Below are 18,029 nucleotides of genomic sequence, written 5' to 3' on the forward strand. Positions count from 1 at the left end.
CTCATAACTCTCTGCTCTCTATTCATCCTGGAAGCTCCAAGATGTACCACGACTTGAAACAGACCTTCTGGTGGACTCGTATGAAGCGTGAGATTGCTCAGTTCGTAAATGAATGTGATGTATGTCGAAGGGTGAAAGCACAGCATCAACGTCCAGCAGGTCTTTTGCATCCATTGCCCATTCCCGAGTGGAAGTTCAATCACATTGAGATGGATTTCTTCACCGGGTTTCCGAAGTCCAAGAAGGGTAATGATGCCATCTTCATCGTCATCCACAAGTTGAGTAAAGTGGCTCATTTTCTTCCAGTCAAGGAATCCATTTCAGCAGCTGAGCTTGCAGAGTGGTACACCTCCATGACTGTGTCCTTGCACGGTGTGCCTATGATCTCTTTGGATCGCGGAAGTATCTTCACTTCCAAGTTCTGGGACTCTTTTCAGTCTGCTATGGGCACGAAGATCCGCTTCAGCACAGCGTTTCATCCTCAGACTAGTGGTCAAGTGGAGCGAGTCAATCAAGTTCTTGAGGATATGCTGAGAGCCTGTGTTATCTCTTTTGGCATGAAGTGGGAAGATTGTTTGCCTTTTGCGGAGTTCTCATATAACAACAGTTATCAAGCTAGTTCTGGCAAGACTCTGTTTGAAATCTCTATGGCAGGAAGTGTCGTACCCCGCTCAACTGGTCCGAGACCGGCGAGCGTCAGATCCTTGGGAATGATTTGATAGAAGAAGCTGAGGAGATGTGTCGGGTCATTCGCGACAACCTCAGAGCAGCTCAGTCCCGTCAGAAGAGCTATTATGATAGCAAGCACCGTGACATGTCTTATGAGCTTGATGACTTCGTCTATCTCAAGGTGTCTCCTATGAAGGGTATGCAGCGCTTTGGCATCAAAGGCAAGCTTGCGCCTCGTTTCGTTGGTCCGGTCAGAGTGGTTGGCAAGAGAGGCGACCTTGCGTACCAGCTCGATCTCCCGTCAAACTTTGCAAATATCCATGATGTGTTCCATGTTTCTCAGCTTCGGAGGTGCTTCAAGACCCCCGAGTGCACTGTTCATCTTCAAGACATCGACCTTCAGCCTGACCTTTCTTATCGTGAGCATCCAGTTGCGGTTCTCGAGGCGACTGAGCGCAAGACCCGCAACAAGACCGTCAAATTTCTCAAAGTGCAATGGTTACACCATTCCGATAAAGAGGCTACTTGGGAACGCGAGGATCACCTCCGTTCTGAATTTTCGGAGTTCTTTCAGGCGTAGATCTTGGGGCGAGATCTTTTTGTAGTGTGGGAAGTTTGTAATGCCCCAAATGTGTAACCTTCCCTATTTGGAAACCTTCTTATGTGGGACCACCTTGTCAATGCTATGAGAGAGTTCATGCTCATGATTTCATGTGATGTCCCTTGTATTTCTTCCTTGCATGCATGCATAACATATCATATATTTTCCTTGTCCTTGTGATGTTGCATTGTGTTCTTATGATTTCATGTGATGCTTGTGTTCTTATGTGGTGAAGTGAGATGTGAAGTTTGTGTGGAGATTGCATGTGATAGTAGGATTAGAAGTGGTTTGCATAGCCTTCAAAATCTATCTCCCTCCTATTTATTTCAAGCCCATATCTTCTTGCCTCTTTCCTGATTCAAAAATGCTCATGTGTTAGCTTTGATTTGTGGTGAATGAGAGATGTGATTTGTTGTTTTTGAATGGGTGTTTAAAAGGTGCAAACAATTACAAAACAAACCCTACAATGGTTGTTTTGTAAAATATTTACTTGCTCCTAAACTCTTGTTTCTATTTTTATTAAATAGGTCTTGCTTTTACATGTCCAGGCAAGTGCTATTTTTGTTTTTGCACTTGTATATTTCCTTGTGCATTTCTTTTCCTCTCTGTTTATTTCTGTAAATAGGAAACCAGGGAATTCTTTTCCCTCTATCTGGCGCTAGTAGTGGGCTTACTCCCACTAGCAGGCCCATCTTCCCTCCTCTCTTTCTCTCGCAGCCCAGCTTCCCACTTGCCCCTGTAGACGGTGTCATGTTCACCCCCTTCCTCCGTCAGCTCTCTTCAGCCTTGCGGGTTCAGAGCAACGGCATCAGACGTCGTCATGGACATCGAGGAGCGTCCCTCGCCCCTCTACTTCATAAAAGGAGCCCCCCTTGGCGTCCGTGCAGATAGGGTTTCCCCTCTCGCGCCGCCACCACCATTTCCTTGCCATCTCTCTCTCTGTCGTCGAGCTTCACGTAAGGGGATCAGTCCCTCCGCCATGGCCGAGAGTTGAGGAACTCCCCGTCGTCGCGCCCGTGCCTCTTCTTCCCCTCCGACGACTCGACGAGCACGCGGGAACCTCTAGGGATCCATCCCGGCGGCTAGGACGTCAAGATCTCCCCTGCTTCCTCTTTTCCACGACGGCGGCTTCCTTCCCCGACGAGCATCCTCGATCGGTTGATTCCCGCTTCTTCCCCTGCTACCTCTCCGACCAGGACCGGGATCTTCTTTCATTGGGTGAGCAGATCCTCCTCTTCCCCCTTCCCTGTCTTAGAGCATGTGTAGCAGCCGTAGCGTCGCCGCCGTGCTGCTCCCTATCGCCAGCGCCGCCGCGCATCGTAGAGGTGTGGCTGTGGTGCTTCTCGAGTAGGTCTAGCTAGGGAGATGGAACCGTGGATGCGTCGACGTCCTTCCATCAACGAGTCGGTGCTCGATTTAGCTTCTTTCACAGGCGGGATAGCTCCCCTGTTCCGTCTGCCGTGGATCAGATGTGGATCCCGAAGGGGTGCTCAACAGAGCAGACCCCCCTTCTCTGTCAGACTCCCGTTCGTAGCGTAGTGGTAGCGTGCTATTGTTGCCTGTTGAGAGGTCGCGGGTTCGAATCCCCCTCGGCAACCTTTTTGCTTTATTTCTTTGGCACAGTGGAGGCAGGGTAAACCATACCCTGTTAGCACACTCTCTCTGGTCGAACCAGTGGCCGTAGCAGAGTGGTGTGGCTATGTGTGTTGTGTGTGGGTTCGACCCCAGCACCTCCCCTTTTTATTTTCCCTTTGTTTTCTTTTATTTTTTTCCCTTTGCTGTTTAGATATCTATGCAGCCCCTGTTCTTGTAGCTTTGTAGTGATTTGTACTTGAGGGTTTACATGTTTACCTCCTCTCAAAACCAGCATGGGAGTTATGCATGTTGCTAGCTTTGTGAACCCATGAGGTGCACTTGTGGTGTAGTGTGTGTGTTGACACATATGCATGTGTATGTGTGTGCAAGTGGTATGAGATGTGGTGTGATCTAAGTGTTTGTATGTGTGTGTGTGCATGTGGTGTGGCTCACACACATGCCCAAGGCATGAGGTGCCTTGATGAGCACAGGTTTGCAAGTTAGCATGTGTTGTGTAGAAGTATCTATGTGAGTAGTGCCATCTATTTAGTTATGTAGGAGTTGCATCTATGTTGTGCTTGTCCCATGTGATGGTGTGGTGATGTGCCAATGCACATAGGCATGAGGACTACCTCTCATGTACCCCCATTGGTGTTGTGGTCATGTGCAAGAGCTTGTGTAGGTTTTGTTCTAGTGAATAGCACATGTGATGATGCACTATTCACTAGATGGGATTCATGTAGATTTCACTTCCTAGTTTGTGCTCATTTGTTCCAAGCAAGTGCATAAGTATTCTATATGCTTTTGGGGTATAAAGATCCCAGGAATCTATTGGTGAAGTCATTTTTGCCTTTGGAACATTTTCTGGAGATGACATATTTCAGTTTTATTCCATGTTTAGAGCTTGGTTCCATGTGATGTGGTGAGCCCAAGGGTTTGCTTCTTGGTTGTGGTAGTAGAGGGTGACCCCCTCTACCACATGTTGGTTTCATTCCATGTTTAGGAATCCATATGTGCAAGTTGTGCCCAATCAAACTAGGCATGTGGCTGAAATTCCAGATTAGTGCTAAGTCTGAGAATCTGTTTATATTTTCTTCTCATGTTGATGAGGTTGTGCAGATCAATGTGTTGTGATCTAGCCTTAGCTTTCAACTGGAAAGTTGAAGATGATATGTTTGTCTAGATCCTTATAAATTTTCTTTCCATTTGGAGTCATGTAGATATTGTTTTGACTGCTGTCAAAATGCTTCAAAGCATAGACAGAAAGTGAGAATCTGGAATTTTCACAAAGTCCCTGAAATCTGATATTTTTGGGCAAGTTTGTAGCCTTGTAACTTTCTGTGTTTAACTCCTTTGTGTGGGATTCTTGCTTGTGCTTGTAGGAATCTCGGATAGCTACAGCCACATATCTTATTTGGCATGTTTAGGTGGTTGTAGGTGCTTTGCATGTAGCTCACAAAGTGCTATGATGCAGTTTATGGCAGATTGCGTAGTTTTGGCATTTTGATGATGGTGAGTGCTTAGTTGATGATGTGTTGTTCTTATCTGCTCCACCCCATCCATGTTGCATTGTTTTATCTCTTGGCTACTTGGATATACCATAATTGAGCCATTGGAGTGTGTTGTGGTGAATTTGACACGTAGGGCTTCATATCTTGTTTTGTTGGTTCCCGTAGATCCGTAGTTCCTATTGTAATGTTCTTTATATGGTTTTGCATCGTTTTCTCGATATGCATCTGATCATGTCATTCTCATGCATGTAAATATAGCTTAGAATGCATTTCTGTCCAGGAACATGTATTTACTTCTCATGCTTGTGCTAGTGATAGAAATAGTGATGCATGCTCATATTCATCTCATGCATCATGTGCTTGTTGCATCTTGAGGTGCTGTTGTTTATTGGATGTGATTCTTATCTTGGGTAGCACCGGGATCGAAGAACGAGTACGTGGATTCGGGAGAGTACGTGCAGGACGATCAAGAACTGTTCCAAGCTGAGGATATCACAGGCAAGATGATATGACCTTGATTCCATCTCTAGACTTATTATGCTAGATTACGTTTCTTCCATCATATGCTCACTGCCTACCACTGAAATATTTGCCTCCTGGTATGCCATGAAACCCAAACACTTATCCCTTCCTAGCAAATCTTGAATGGCTAAGTAGGCTTTGCTCAACTACTAATGTTAGAGTTGCTAGATGCAGGTGCTTTGCCTCATGTGATAACATGAGCTTGATATCATTATATTAATTCGTTATTTAATTAATGCACCTATATACTTGGTAAATAACAGAAGGCCTAGCCTTTTGCCGGGTGCTTTGTTCCGTTATTGCCGCCATAGTTACCGGCTACCGGTGTTTGATTCCATATTATTCGCTCCTAACACGTTCGGGGTTGTATGGGGACCCCCTTGATAAATCGCGTAGTGTTAAGACTTGTCCGGAAGGACCCAACATTGGTTTTAATCTGCTAATCACTTAATAATAATATGAATAGGGAATAGCTACCCCGAGGAATTTAATCAACAACCCGGGCCAGTGCTCCTCATGAGTGTTGGTCCCACCTGAGCGATGTCCAGGGCCCCACTGGTCACCCAGAGGTTTAGCCATCCCGACGTCTAGCTCATCCGTTGTGTCCTGAGACTGAGATACGCGGCTCTTATAAGGGTCATCGACACGACGGGAGGTCCTGCTAGTCTTGTCTTACCTTAGCGATATATCTTGCGTATAGGAATCCCGGTGAAGCTTTGGTTCTCCCCAAAGTTGAGGTTTTCCTCTAAGGAATCCGACGATATCACGAAATTCATGATAGAGGATTACTTTGCGGCCCGTGTACGTTTGTGATGGACTAGTTGGAGCACCCCTGCAGGGTTTAATATTTCGGAAAGTCGTGCCCGCGGTTATGTGGCAACTTGGAATATTTTGTTAACATCCGGTAATAGATAACTTAAACATAAGCTAATAAAATTGCCAACTGTGTGCGTAACCGTGACTGTCCCCTTCGAAGATCTCTCTTCGATCGGGAACACGGTGGTGTTATGATTGACGTAGGTAGGTGTTTAGGATCACTTAGTGATCATCTATCATCGACCGCTAGTATAGACCACCTTCATATATGTTCTACGTAAGTTAGCCACCATACCAAGCATAGGATGCTGCAACCTAAATACTCCACCTGTCCAACCTAATAACTTGACTAGTTCTGGCACCGAGGTCATAGATTGCTGAGTCCCCATGGCTCACAGATTCCTTCACGACACCAACATGTTCAGGTACCCCCGAGACAGGTGATCCCGACGGCACGCAGCTGGCGTGGCAGTATGATGAGGAGAACGACCGCATGTACGTGAACTATCCAGAAGATTGAGGCGTGGTCGTGATCGTGGGCCAGCAGGCAGGGTAGCATAGTCATTTCCCTTGTTTTGTAGTCCGTAGCGGAACTACCTTGTTTGCATGCGTGATGTAACTCTGATATATTAATGAGATGACAGTTGAATCCCTTATTGTCATTCCTCTACTGTTTATGTATGTGCTATGTTACCATGTTTGCGAAACGCTTAGATGCGCTTCTTTCCAATTTGGGGCCTCGATCCCCAGATCGGAAAGGACCGCATCTTAGTCGTTACACGGCAGGGCACCACAACGTGCCCCAGATGGGATCTTGCAGAGACAGAAGCTTGCGGCGGCGGAAAAGTATTTTCGTTGATCTCCCTGGCAGGTTTGGAATTTTTCTGGATTTATAGGCGGAAGAGGTAGGGCAGACGTGCCATAGGGGGCCCACAAGCCTGCTAGGCGCGGGACTCCCTGGCTGCGCCTAGGGGGCTTGTGGGGTCCCCTGCTGGCCCTTGCCTTGGTTCTCAAGTCTGACGCGTATCTTCTGTTTCAGAAAAAATCTTTTCAGAAGTTTTATTCCGTTTGGACACCGTTTAAAATCCTCCTCTAAAAAGGGTCAAAAACACGGAAAAAACAGGAACTGGCACTTGGCACTGAGTTAATAAGTTAGTCCCAAAAAAGATAAAAAAGGCATACGAAACATCCTAAGTTTGACCAGATAATAGCATGGAACCATAAAAAATTATAGATACATTGGAGACGTATTAGTCATCTGCTTGGTACCCGACTTAGCCGCTGGCGCAGATTTGTCCGTCGCCACGGACTGCTTCTTGAAGAAGAAAAGCTTGCGCCATAGGTACAGGCGGGGTTCAATCCCTATGAATCCCTCACACAGGACGACGAAGGCGGCAAGCTGGAGGACGGCATTGGGCACCAAGTTGTGCGGCTGCAGACCGAAGAAAGTCACAAAGCGTGAGAAGAAGTTGCTCGCCGGAAGCCCGAAGCCGCGGTAGAAGTGTTACTCGAACAGCACCACCTCACCTTTTCCGGGGGTCGGGGCTGCTTCGGCGCCGGGCACCCGTGCCGACACGAGGTCCGCTGGAGGAAGCACGCGGCGGTGGCCTAGTGCCTCGATGTGCTCGACGCTGACTTCGCTGCCCACCCACGCACCTCCAGACTGCCCCTTCTTGGGGGCGCTGCTAGACATGGTGGGGTGGTGGCGAGGAGTGAGACGGAGTCCCGGCGGCGAACTGCGGTGACGGCACAAACAGCGGCGAAGGCGAGCAACGCTCTCTTCTTTCTGTGGCTCAGGGAAGGAAGGGTCGTTTGTGCGGGGCGATAAGGGGGCAAATGGCCTCCTCGACGCCCCCGCACACCATTTAAACCCTCCTAAAGATCGTGGGGGGATTCGGTGCACACGATCCCCACCTCCTTCGATTAATGCGGGAGGATCTATGCTCCTCAGAACCCAACCGCCGCGGGGTGATCCGTAGAAGATCCGCGTGCGCGTGGGCCGAGGAGGCATAGTGGCGGGACTGATACGTCTCAAATGTATCGACTTTTCCAAACACTTTTGCTATTGTTTTGGCCTCATTCTTGCATGATTTGAATGGAACTAACCCGGACTGATGCTGTTTTCAGCAGAGCTGCCTGTATGGTTTTCTTGTGTGCAAGAAAATGGATATTTAGACGTCCTGGAAAATTCCCAGCAAAAATAGAGAAAATCCACTCACCGGGAGGGACCATGGGCCAGAAGATGGGCCAGAGGGGAGCCACAGCCCCCCCAGGCAACCTGCTGGCGCGGCCTGCCCTCTGGCCGCACCAGGAGGCCGCCTGGGTGGGGCCCACCCCCTTTGGTGCCCTACTCTGGCTCCTATTTTTACCCGTGACGAGGAAATTCCAGAATAGAAGTCGTTTTGCAAGTTCTCAACGCGGAGTCGCCGCCACCCTTGGTTCTTCTTCGGGAGGGCTAATCACTACTGGAATCAGAGAATTTCCCATATGTCTGATCTTTGTCGTCTGCTGGCACATGGCAAAGAAGCTCTTTGCCGTCATCTCCCAAAAAACAGACGGCAAAGAGCTGGCTGATGCCAAAGATACTCTTTGCCATTAGTGCATTCTTTACCGTTGGCTGGCGGACGGTAAAGATGGACCGGGCTAACGACAAAGCACAGATTGATGGCAAAGATGGTCCAGGCAGACGGCAAAGAATCACCGCAACTAGAGCCGTCCCCTTTGCCATCAGGGGCCTATTTGCCGTCTCCACACACCCCCTTTGTCGTCTGCCTCAAACTCTTTGTTGTCAGCTTGATTCCCAAGCGAACGGCAAAGAGGACGGCCACTAACGGCTGACATCCATCTCCCCACCCCCCATGTGCCCTCTCCCCCGATCCCCACTCTCTCTCTCTCACCAATCCACACCTCTCTGCCTCTCCTCCCCGCATCGCCACACCACCACCACCGCGTCGCGCCCCTCCCGGCGTCCTCCAACCCCCTCCCCTCCCTCCCCGACCCAATCCAGAGATCGAGGTCCTCGAGAGCAAGTCAAGCGGCAGCCATGGCTCGTCCAGATCAGCCAGTACCGACATAGTCGGTCTCCTCTACTCCCAGCGCCGGATCCACCTCGGGCAGGCTCCATCTCCACATCCGGTGACCTCTCCTCCCCACCATCATTGCCTCTCCACCCCACCTCCCCATCTTCTCGAGCAGTTCAGGCGCCGCCCGCATCCGCCCAATCTTCCTCCTTCCAGGTTGCTGTGAAGGAGCCACTGTAGTGGGACAACATCGTACCAAGCACCGCCGGCTGGATCCGCGTCTAATCCCCACTCCGGCTGCACCGCTGCCTAAAACCCTAGCCCTCCCACACATGACCATGACCATGGAGAGCCCGCACGAGGTGCAGTAGCTCATGTCAGGTCCATTTTCTCCTCTGCTTACTTTTGTTGCGAATGGGTGGGTGCTTACTTTTAGAATGTGCCTTACTCTTGATCTCAATGTTCCATGAGATAGGACTGCATGTGAGGCTAGATCTATAGGCATCGATGATTCTTCTAATAAGCTAAAATGGTTTGAATAAATCTGGCTGGTTTTTGACTAAATATGTTTACAATTGATTAGAAAAACATTTAACTCATGCTTATAATGGTTGGATTTGGAAGCCTACCATTCCTCTTAAAATCAAACTTTACATGTGGCAATTGTTTTGTAACGCTATAGTTACTAGAGTTAAGCTAAAAAGGGAAATGGGTTGATAATCCTATGTGCTCTTTTTGCAATGTTCCTGAAGATGCTCAACATATGTTTTTCTAGTTATGGGATTGCTAAGTCGGTTTAAGGCGCTATCAGAAGGGTGATCGATACTAATATCTATCCTAGAAACTTGTGGTAGAGTTTTGCTTGGCTCTATGCTTTCTTGCATGGTGGGAAAAATATTATATGGTGTGTGTCGCTACTATGTGCTGGGGGTTTTGACCCTTAGAAACAAGATAACATTTGAGAATCATGTTATGTGTTCCCCTATGGAGGATATCTTCACCATTTGTTCATTTATGTTACTCAGCAGGTCTTTGAAAAGATGCTCACAAAGAAGTGTTCAAGGGAGTGTGTAGGTGCTAACGAAATAAGAAACGACACTCGCTCGTGAGATGAAGCCTATGACACATCCATTTTATCCTGTGCTACAGTACTTTGCTGTTGCAATGCATTCAGAAATAAATAAACTTCTTTCCTTGCTTTCCTTACAACATTCACAAATTAAATTGATTTCATATGTTGGGTGGATGGAACTAGTCTTGTGATGATTTCCTCTGTTGCAAAATGTTTTGTGCTTGCTTGCATTCACAAATGGTTGGATCCTCTGCTAACGTGTACTCGATGGTCATGTCTTTTCTTTTACCCAAGCAGCAACTTAACGACGCTCGGGTCTAGCGTGGCACCTAGTTTTATTCATGTATCACTCCTTTGATTTCCTACAAATCATTATTCTTCTGATAACTGGGAAATTAATATATGTACATGTGTACATTCTACCTCTTGAGCTTGCATTGGTTTTTCCCTTGAAGAGGAAAGGGTGATGCAGCACAGTAGCAGTAAGTATTTCCCTCGGTTTGAGAACCAAGGTATCAATCCAGTAGGAGTATCAAGCCAAGTCTCCAAAGTACCTGCACAAAAACAGCAAACTTCCACCCAACGCTACAAAGGGGTTTTCAATCCCTTCACGATTGATTGCAAGATGAGATCTGAAGGCGGAAAGTGCAACAAAGTAAAAGTGTAGGGCTAAAATATGATGTGAAGTAGACCCGGGGGCCATAGTGTTCACTAGAGGCTTCTCTCATGATAGCAAATATTACTGTGGGTGAACGAATTACTGTCAAGCAATTGATAGAACCGCGCAAATTCATGATGATATCTAAGGCAATGATCATACATATAGGCATCACATCCGAGACAAGTAGATCGATACTTTCTGCATCTACTACTATTAGTCCACACATCGACCGCTATCCAGCATGCATCTAGTGTATTGAGTTCATAACAAACAGAGTAACACCTTAAGCAAGATGACATGATGTAGAGGGATAAATTCATGCAATAGATATAAACCCCATCTTTTTACCCTTGATGGCAACAACACGATGCGTGCCTCGCTACCCCTTCTATCACTTGGTGAGGACACCGCACGGTATGAACCCAAAACCGAGCACTTCTCCCATTGCAAGAACTGTAGATCAAGTTGGCCAAACAAAACCCACAACTCGAAGAGAATTACAAGGATATGAAATCATGCATATAAGAGATCAGAAGAAACTCAAATAAGATTCATAGATAATCTGATCATAAATCCACAATTCATCGTATCTCGACAAACACACCACAAAAGAAGATTACATCGGATAGATCTCCATGAAGATCATGGAGAACTTTGTATTGAAGATCCAAGAGAGAGAAGAAGCCATTTAGCTACTAGCTATGGACCCGAACGTCTGTGGTAAACTACTCACGCATCATCGGAGAGGCCATGGTGTTGATAAAGAAGCCCTCCGTGTCTGAATCCCCCCTCCGACAGGGCACCAAAACGTGCCCCAGATGGGATCTTGCAGAGACAGAAGCTTGCGGCCGCGGAAAAGTATTTTCGTGGATCTCTCTCGTGGTTTTAGATTTTTTGGGGATTTATAGGCGGAAGAAGTAGGGCAAGGGAGCCACGGGGGCCCACAAGCCTGCTAGGCGGACCCCCCCTCCTCACCCAGGTCGCGGCTAGGTGGCTTGTGGCCTCCCCTGGTGCCCTTTGCCTTGGTTCTCAAGCTCCCTGCGTATCTTCTGTTCCGGAAAAAATATTTTCGGAGGTTTTATTCCGTTTGGACTCCATTTAATATTCTCCTCTAAAAAAGGTCAAAAACATGGAAAAAACAGGAACTGACACTTGGCACTGGGTTAATAAGTTAGTCCCAAAAAATATATAAAATGCATACAAAACATCCAAAGTTTGACAAGATAATAGCATGGAACCATCAAAAATTATAGATACGTTGGAGACGTACCAAGCATCCCCAAGCTTAACTCCTGCTCGTCCTCGAGTAGGGAAGTGATAAAGACTGAATTTTTGATGTGGAATGCTACCTAGCATATTTGTCCTTTGTAACTTTTTTCATGTGACATGAATGTTCAGATCCGTAAGATTCAAAACAATAGTTTTCTATTGACATGAAAACAATAATACTTCAAGCAAACTAGCAAGGTAATCATGAACTTTCGAAATAACAAGGCCAAATAAAGTTATCCCTACAAAATCATATAGTCTGGCTATGCTCCATCATCCCCAAACAACGATTTTAAATCATGCACAACCTCGGTATTGTCCAAGTAATTGTTTTCACACTCTTACTTTCTCAAACCTTTTTCAACTCTCACGCAATACATGAGCGTGAGCCATGGATATAGCACTATAGGTGGAATATAGTGTGGTGGAGGTTGTGAGGCAAAAGGGAGGAGATGGTCACATTGGCTCGGCGTATCAAAGGGCTATGGATATGCCCATCAATAGATATCAATGTGAAAGAGTAGGTATTACCAAGCAACGGATGCACTTAGAGCTATAAATGTGTGAAAGCTCAAAAGGAGAACTAGTGGGTGTGCATCCAACTTGCTTGCTCACGAAGACCTAGGGCAATTTTGAGGAAGCCCATCATTGGAATATACAATCCATGTTATATAATGAAAATTCCCACTAGTATCTGGTAGTGACAAAACAAGAGACTCTCAATCATGAAGAACATGGTGCTATTATGAAGCACAAGTGTGGAAAAAGATAGTAGCATTGTCCCTTCTCTCTTTTTCTCTCTCTTTTTTGGGCTCTTCGGCCTCTTTTTCATATATTTTTTGGTGGGCAACTTTGGCCTATTTTCATTTTTCCTCACATGGGACAATGCTCTAATAATGATGATCATCACACTTTTATTTACTCACAGCTCAATGCTTAGGACAATGATGACTATAGGAAATGCCTCGTGTAGTGTACCAGGATGTGCAACGATCTAGCTTAGCGTATGACTCACTAGCTATCTTACGATCATGCAATGGCAATATAAAAGTGATGGCACATGTCATGAGACGAAACGGTGGGAGTTGCATGGCAATATATCTCAGAATGGCTATGAAAAGGCCATGATAGGTAGGTATGGTGGCTGTTTTGAGGAAGGTCTATGGTGGTTTTATGTACCGGCTAAAGTTGCGCGGCACTAGAGAGGCTAGCAATGGTGGAAGGTGAAAGTGCATCTATACAATGGACTCACATTAGTCATGAAGAACTCACATACTTATTGTGGAAGTTTTTATTAGTAATCGAAACAAAGTGTTAAACGCATACTCCTGGGGGAAGGGTTGGTAGGTGTTAACCATCGTGCGATCCCGACCGCAACACAAAGGATGACAATCAATAAATCAATTATGCTCCGACTTCCTAACATAGCGATTCACCATACGTGCATGTTACGGGAATCACTAACTTCAACACAAGTATTGCTAGATTCGCAACACCCTACTAACATGACTCTTAATATTACCAAATCCATGTCTCAAAACTAATTGAGAGGAATCAAACTTCTCTTTCTAATCAATGCACATGAATATGGAAGTTTTATTGTATCCTCTTTGGATGCCTATCAACTTTAGGACTACTTTCATAGCACAAGCCAACTACCAAGTTACTCAGAGAGAGCACTCTCAAAAAGATATAAGTGAAGATCGAGAGTTCTTATTTCTCCAAGATATGACACCGTCATGCTCTAAAATATATAAGTGAAGCACTTAGAGCAAAGTTATCTATCTCAAAATATATAAGTGAAGCACATGTGAGCTAAATTGCCTAACTCAAAAGATGTAAGCGAAGCTCAATGAGTATTCTAGCAAATTTACGATGAGTGCATGTCTCTCTCAAAAGGTGTGCAGCAAGGATGATTGTGACACAACAAAAATAAAATACTCCTATAATACACGACGCTCCAAGCAAAACACATATCATGTGGTGAATAAAAATATAGCTCCAAGTAATGTTACCGATGGATTGAAGACGAAAGAGGGGATGCCTTCCCGGGGCATCCCCAAGCTTAGGCTTTTTGGTGTCCTTGAATTTGGCTTGGGATGCCTTGGGCATCCCCAATCTTGATCTCTTTACACTCTTTATCCCATTGTCCATGAGAACATCACCCAAAACTTGAAAACTTCACAACACAAAACTTAAACAGAAACTGGTGATATCATTAGCACAAGAAAACAAACTACCACCTATTTAGGTACTGTAGCAAACTTGATTTCTATTTATATTGGTGTTATATTACTGTATTCTCACTTTTCCATGGCTAGTACCCCCAATACTATCCATAGTTTCATCAAAATAAGCAATCAACATAACAAAAACAGAATCTGTCAAAAACAGACCAGTCTGTAGCAATCTGTATACTTCGTATACTTCTGGTATCTCAAAAATTCTGAACAATTATTAAAATTTGGGAAATTGGCATATGAAACAGCAGCAAAAATAATCAACTCAAAAGCTCTTTCTGAATAAAAATGAAAAATAATTTCGTGAGCGAAAAGTTTCTGTCTTTTTCAGCAAGATCAAACAACCATCACCAAAACTAGTCATAAAGGTTTTACTTGGCTCAAACACAAAAAGAAACACAAAAAACACAATCATAACAGAACTATGATGGTGTGGACACAACAAAACAGAATTATGATGGTGTGGACACAACAAAACAGAAAGCAAAAACCAAAGATAAATTCATTGGGTTGCCTCCCAACAAGCGCTATTGTTTAACGCCCTTAGCTAGGCATAAGGCGATAGAATCACGTATCGTTGTCTTTGGTACTCAAACCATAAGTAGCCATCATCATGGATTCATAAGGCAATCTTATTTTCTTTCTAGGAAAATGTTCCATGCCCTTCTTTAATGGAAATTGAAATCTAATATTCCCTTCCTTCATATCGATGACAGCACCAATAGTCCTTAGGAAAGGTCTACCAAGAATGATAGGACATGTTGGATTGCAATCAATATCAAGCACAATGAAATCTACGGGTACATAGTTCCTATTTGCAATAATAAGAACGTGATTGATCCTTCCCATAGGTTTCTTAACAGTAGAATCCGCAAGATGCAAATTAAGAGAGCTCTCATCAATCTCATTGAAGCCTAGAACATCACATAAAGACTTTGGAATAGCGGAAACACTAGCACCCAAATCACACAAAGCATTGCATTCATAGTTTTTGATCTTGATTTTGATAGTAGATTCCCACTCATCATGAAGTTTTCTAGGAATAGGAACTTCCAATTCAAGTTATTCTTCAAGAGATTTCATCATAGCATCGACGATATGATCGGTAAAGGCCTTGTTTTGGATATAAGCATGTGGAGAGTTTAGCATGGATTGCATCAAGGAAATACATTCAATCAAAGAGAAACTATCATAATTGAATTCCTTGAAATCCAAAGTAGTAGTTTCATTACTACTCAAAGTTTTGATATCCTCTACTCCACTTCCAATGTTTTTAGCATCAAGATAGATAGACTCCGAATCATTGGGGCGTTTTTCAACCAAAGTGGATTCATATCCAGCCCCATCATCATTAGGTTTGACACTATAAAACAAGGATTCAATGGGAGTCACACCAAGCACTTTAAGATCTTCGTGATTCTCATCACGACAACACGCCTTTTTAACCCACTCATGTCTAGCACGAATTTGGGCGGTTGTTTCTTTACTCTCATTCATGGAAACATGCATAGCTTTCAAAGTTTCATCAATATTGATCTTGGGAGGAGCACATCTCAATTTCAAAGCATCAATATCAAGAGACATTCTATCAACGCTCCTAGACAAATCATCAATTTTGAGCAGTTTTCATTCTATGGATGCATTGAAAATCTTTTGCAAGTTGATAAACTCTTTAATATTACTCTCTAGATCAGAGGGTAATTTATTGTAATTTCCATGAGCATTGTTGTAGGAATTGCCAAAGTTATTAGAGGGATTACTAGGAAAAGGCCTAGGAATATAGTTTCCTCTAAAAGCATTGTTATTGCCAAAATTATTCCTACCAACAAAATTAACATCCAAGCTCTCATTGCTACTCTCAATAAAAGAAGACAAGGGCATGTCATTTGGATCTAAAGGAGCACCTTTACTAGCAAACAATTTCATTAACTCATCCATCTTAGCACTCAAAGAGTTAATTTCTTCTATAGCGTGCACTTTTTTACTAGTAGGTGTCCTTTCAGTGTGCCACTGAGAATAGTTTGTCATGATATTTTCTAGGAGTTTTGTGGCTTCTCCTAAAGTGATTTCCATGAAAGTTCCACTGGAGGCGGAGTCCAAGATATTTCTAGAAGTAAAATTCAAACTAGCATAGAAGATTTGTATAATCATCCAAAGACTCAAGCCATGAGAGGGACAATGTCTAATCATCAATTTCATTCTCTCCCAAGATTGTGCAACATGTTCATGATATAGTTGCTTAAAATTCATGATATCATTACGGAGAGAGATAATCTTAGCCGATGGAAAATACTTGGATATATAAGCATCTTTGCACTTGTTCCAAGAATCAATGCTATTTTTGGGCAAAGATGAAAACCAAGTTTTTGCTCGATCTCGCAATGAGAACGGAAATAGCTTCAATTTAATCACATCATTATCCACATCTTTCTTCTTTTGCATATCGCATAACTCAATGAAGGTATTAAGATGGGATGCGACATCTTCACTAGGAAGGCCGGAGAATTGCTCTTTCATAACAAGATTCAGCAAAGCAGCATTGATTTCATATGATTCCGCACTAGTGGCGGGAGCAATCGAAGTACTAATAAAATCATTATTATTAGTATTCGAGAAGTCACAAAGTTTGGTGTTTTCAGTCATGGTGACTTCAGCAAGCAGACAAGCACACAAGCGAACAGAAAGCAAGCGAAAGAAAAGGGCGAACGAAAAAGGAAAATATTTTTGTAAATTTTTGTTTTTCAGAAGTGGGGGAGAGGAAAACGAGAGGCAAAAAAGTAAAGTGCAAGAGATGAGTTTGCGACAGTTACTTGGATAAGCTTCACTTAGAATGATCCCCGGTGCCAGAGATTGACATGTTGGAGGAATACTATTCTTGACTTGATGCTCCTCGACAACGGCGCCAGAAATTCTTCTTGCTACCTCTTGAGCTTGCGTTGGTTTTTCCCTTGAAGAGGAAAGGGAGATGCAGCACAGTAGCAGTAAGTATTTCCCTCAGTTTGAGAACCAAGGTATCAATCCAGTAGGAGTATCAAGCCAAGTCTCCAAAGTACCTGCGCAAAAACAGCAAATTTTCACCCAACGCTACAAAGGGGTTGTCAATCCCTTCACGATTGATTGCAAGGTGAGATCTGAAGGCGGAAAGTGCAATAAAGTAGAAGTGTAGGGCTGAAAATATGATGTGAAGTAGACCCGGGGGCCATAGTGTTCACTAGAGGCTTCTCTCATGATAGCAAATATTACGGTGGGTGAACGAATTACTGTCGAGCAATTGATAGAACCGCGCAAAGTCATGACGATATATAAGGCAATGATCATACATATAGGCATCACGTCCGAGACAAGTAGATCGATACTTTCTACATCTACTACTATTACTCCACACATCGATCGCTATCCAACATGCATCTAGTGTATTGAGTTCATAACAAACAGAGTAACGCCTTAAGCAAGATGACATGATGTAGAGGGATAAATTCATGCAATAGATATAAACCCCATATTTTTACCCTTGATGGCAACAACACGATGTGTGCCTCGCTACCCCTTCTATCACTGGGTGAGGACACCGCACGGTATGAACCCAAAACCAAGCACTTCTCCCATTGCAAGAACTGTAGATCAAGTTGGCCAAACGAAACCCATAACTCGAAGAGAATTACAAGGATATGAAATCATGCATATAAGAGATTAGAAGAAACTCAAATAAGATTCATAGATAATCTGATCATAAATCCACAATTCATCGGATCTCAACAAACACACCGCAAAAGAAGATTACATCGGATAGATCTCCATGAAGATCATGGAGAACTTTGTATTGAAGATCCAAGAGAGAGAAGAAGCCATCTAGCTACTAGCTATGGACCCGAAGGTCTGTGGTAAACTACTCATGCATCATCGGAGAGGCCATGGTGTTGATGAAGAAGCCCTCCGTGTCCGAATCCCCCCTCCGGCAGGGCACCAGAACGTGCCCCAGATGGGATCTTGCGGAGACAGAAGCTTGCGGCGGCGGAAAAGTATTTCCGTGGCTCTCTCTCATGGTTTCAGATTTTTCGGGGATTTATAGGCGG

This window comes from Hordeum vulgare, chromosome 2H (genome assembly GCF_904849725.1).
Source record: "Hordeum vulgare subsp. vulgare chromosome 2H, MorexV3_pseudomolecules_assembly, whole genome shotgun sequence".
NCBI lineage: Eukaryota > Viridiplantae > Streptophyta > Magnoliopsida > Poales > Poaceae > Hordeum > Hordeum vulgare.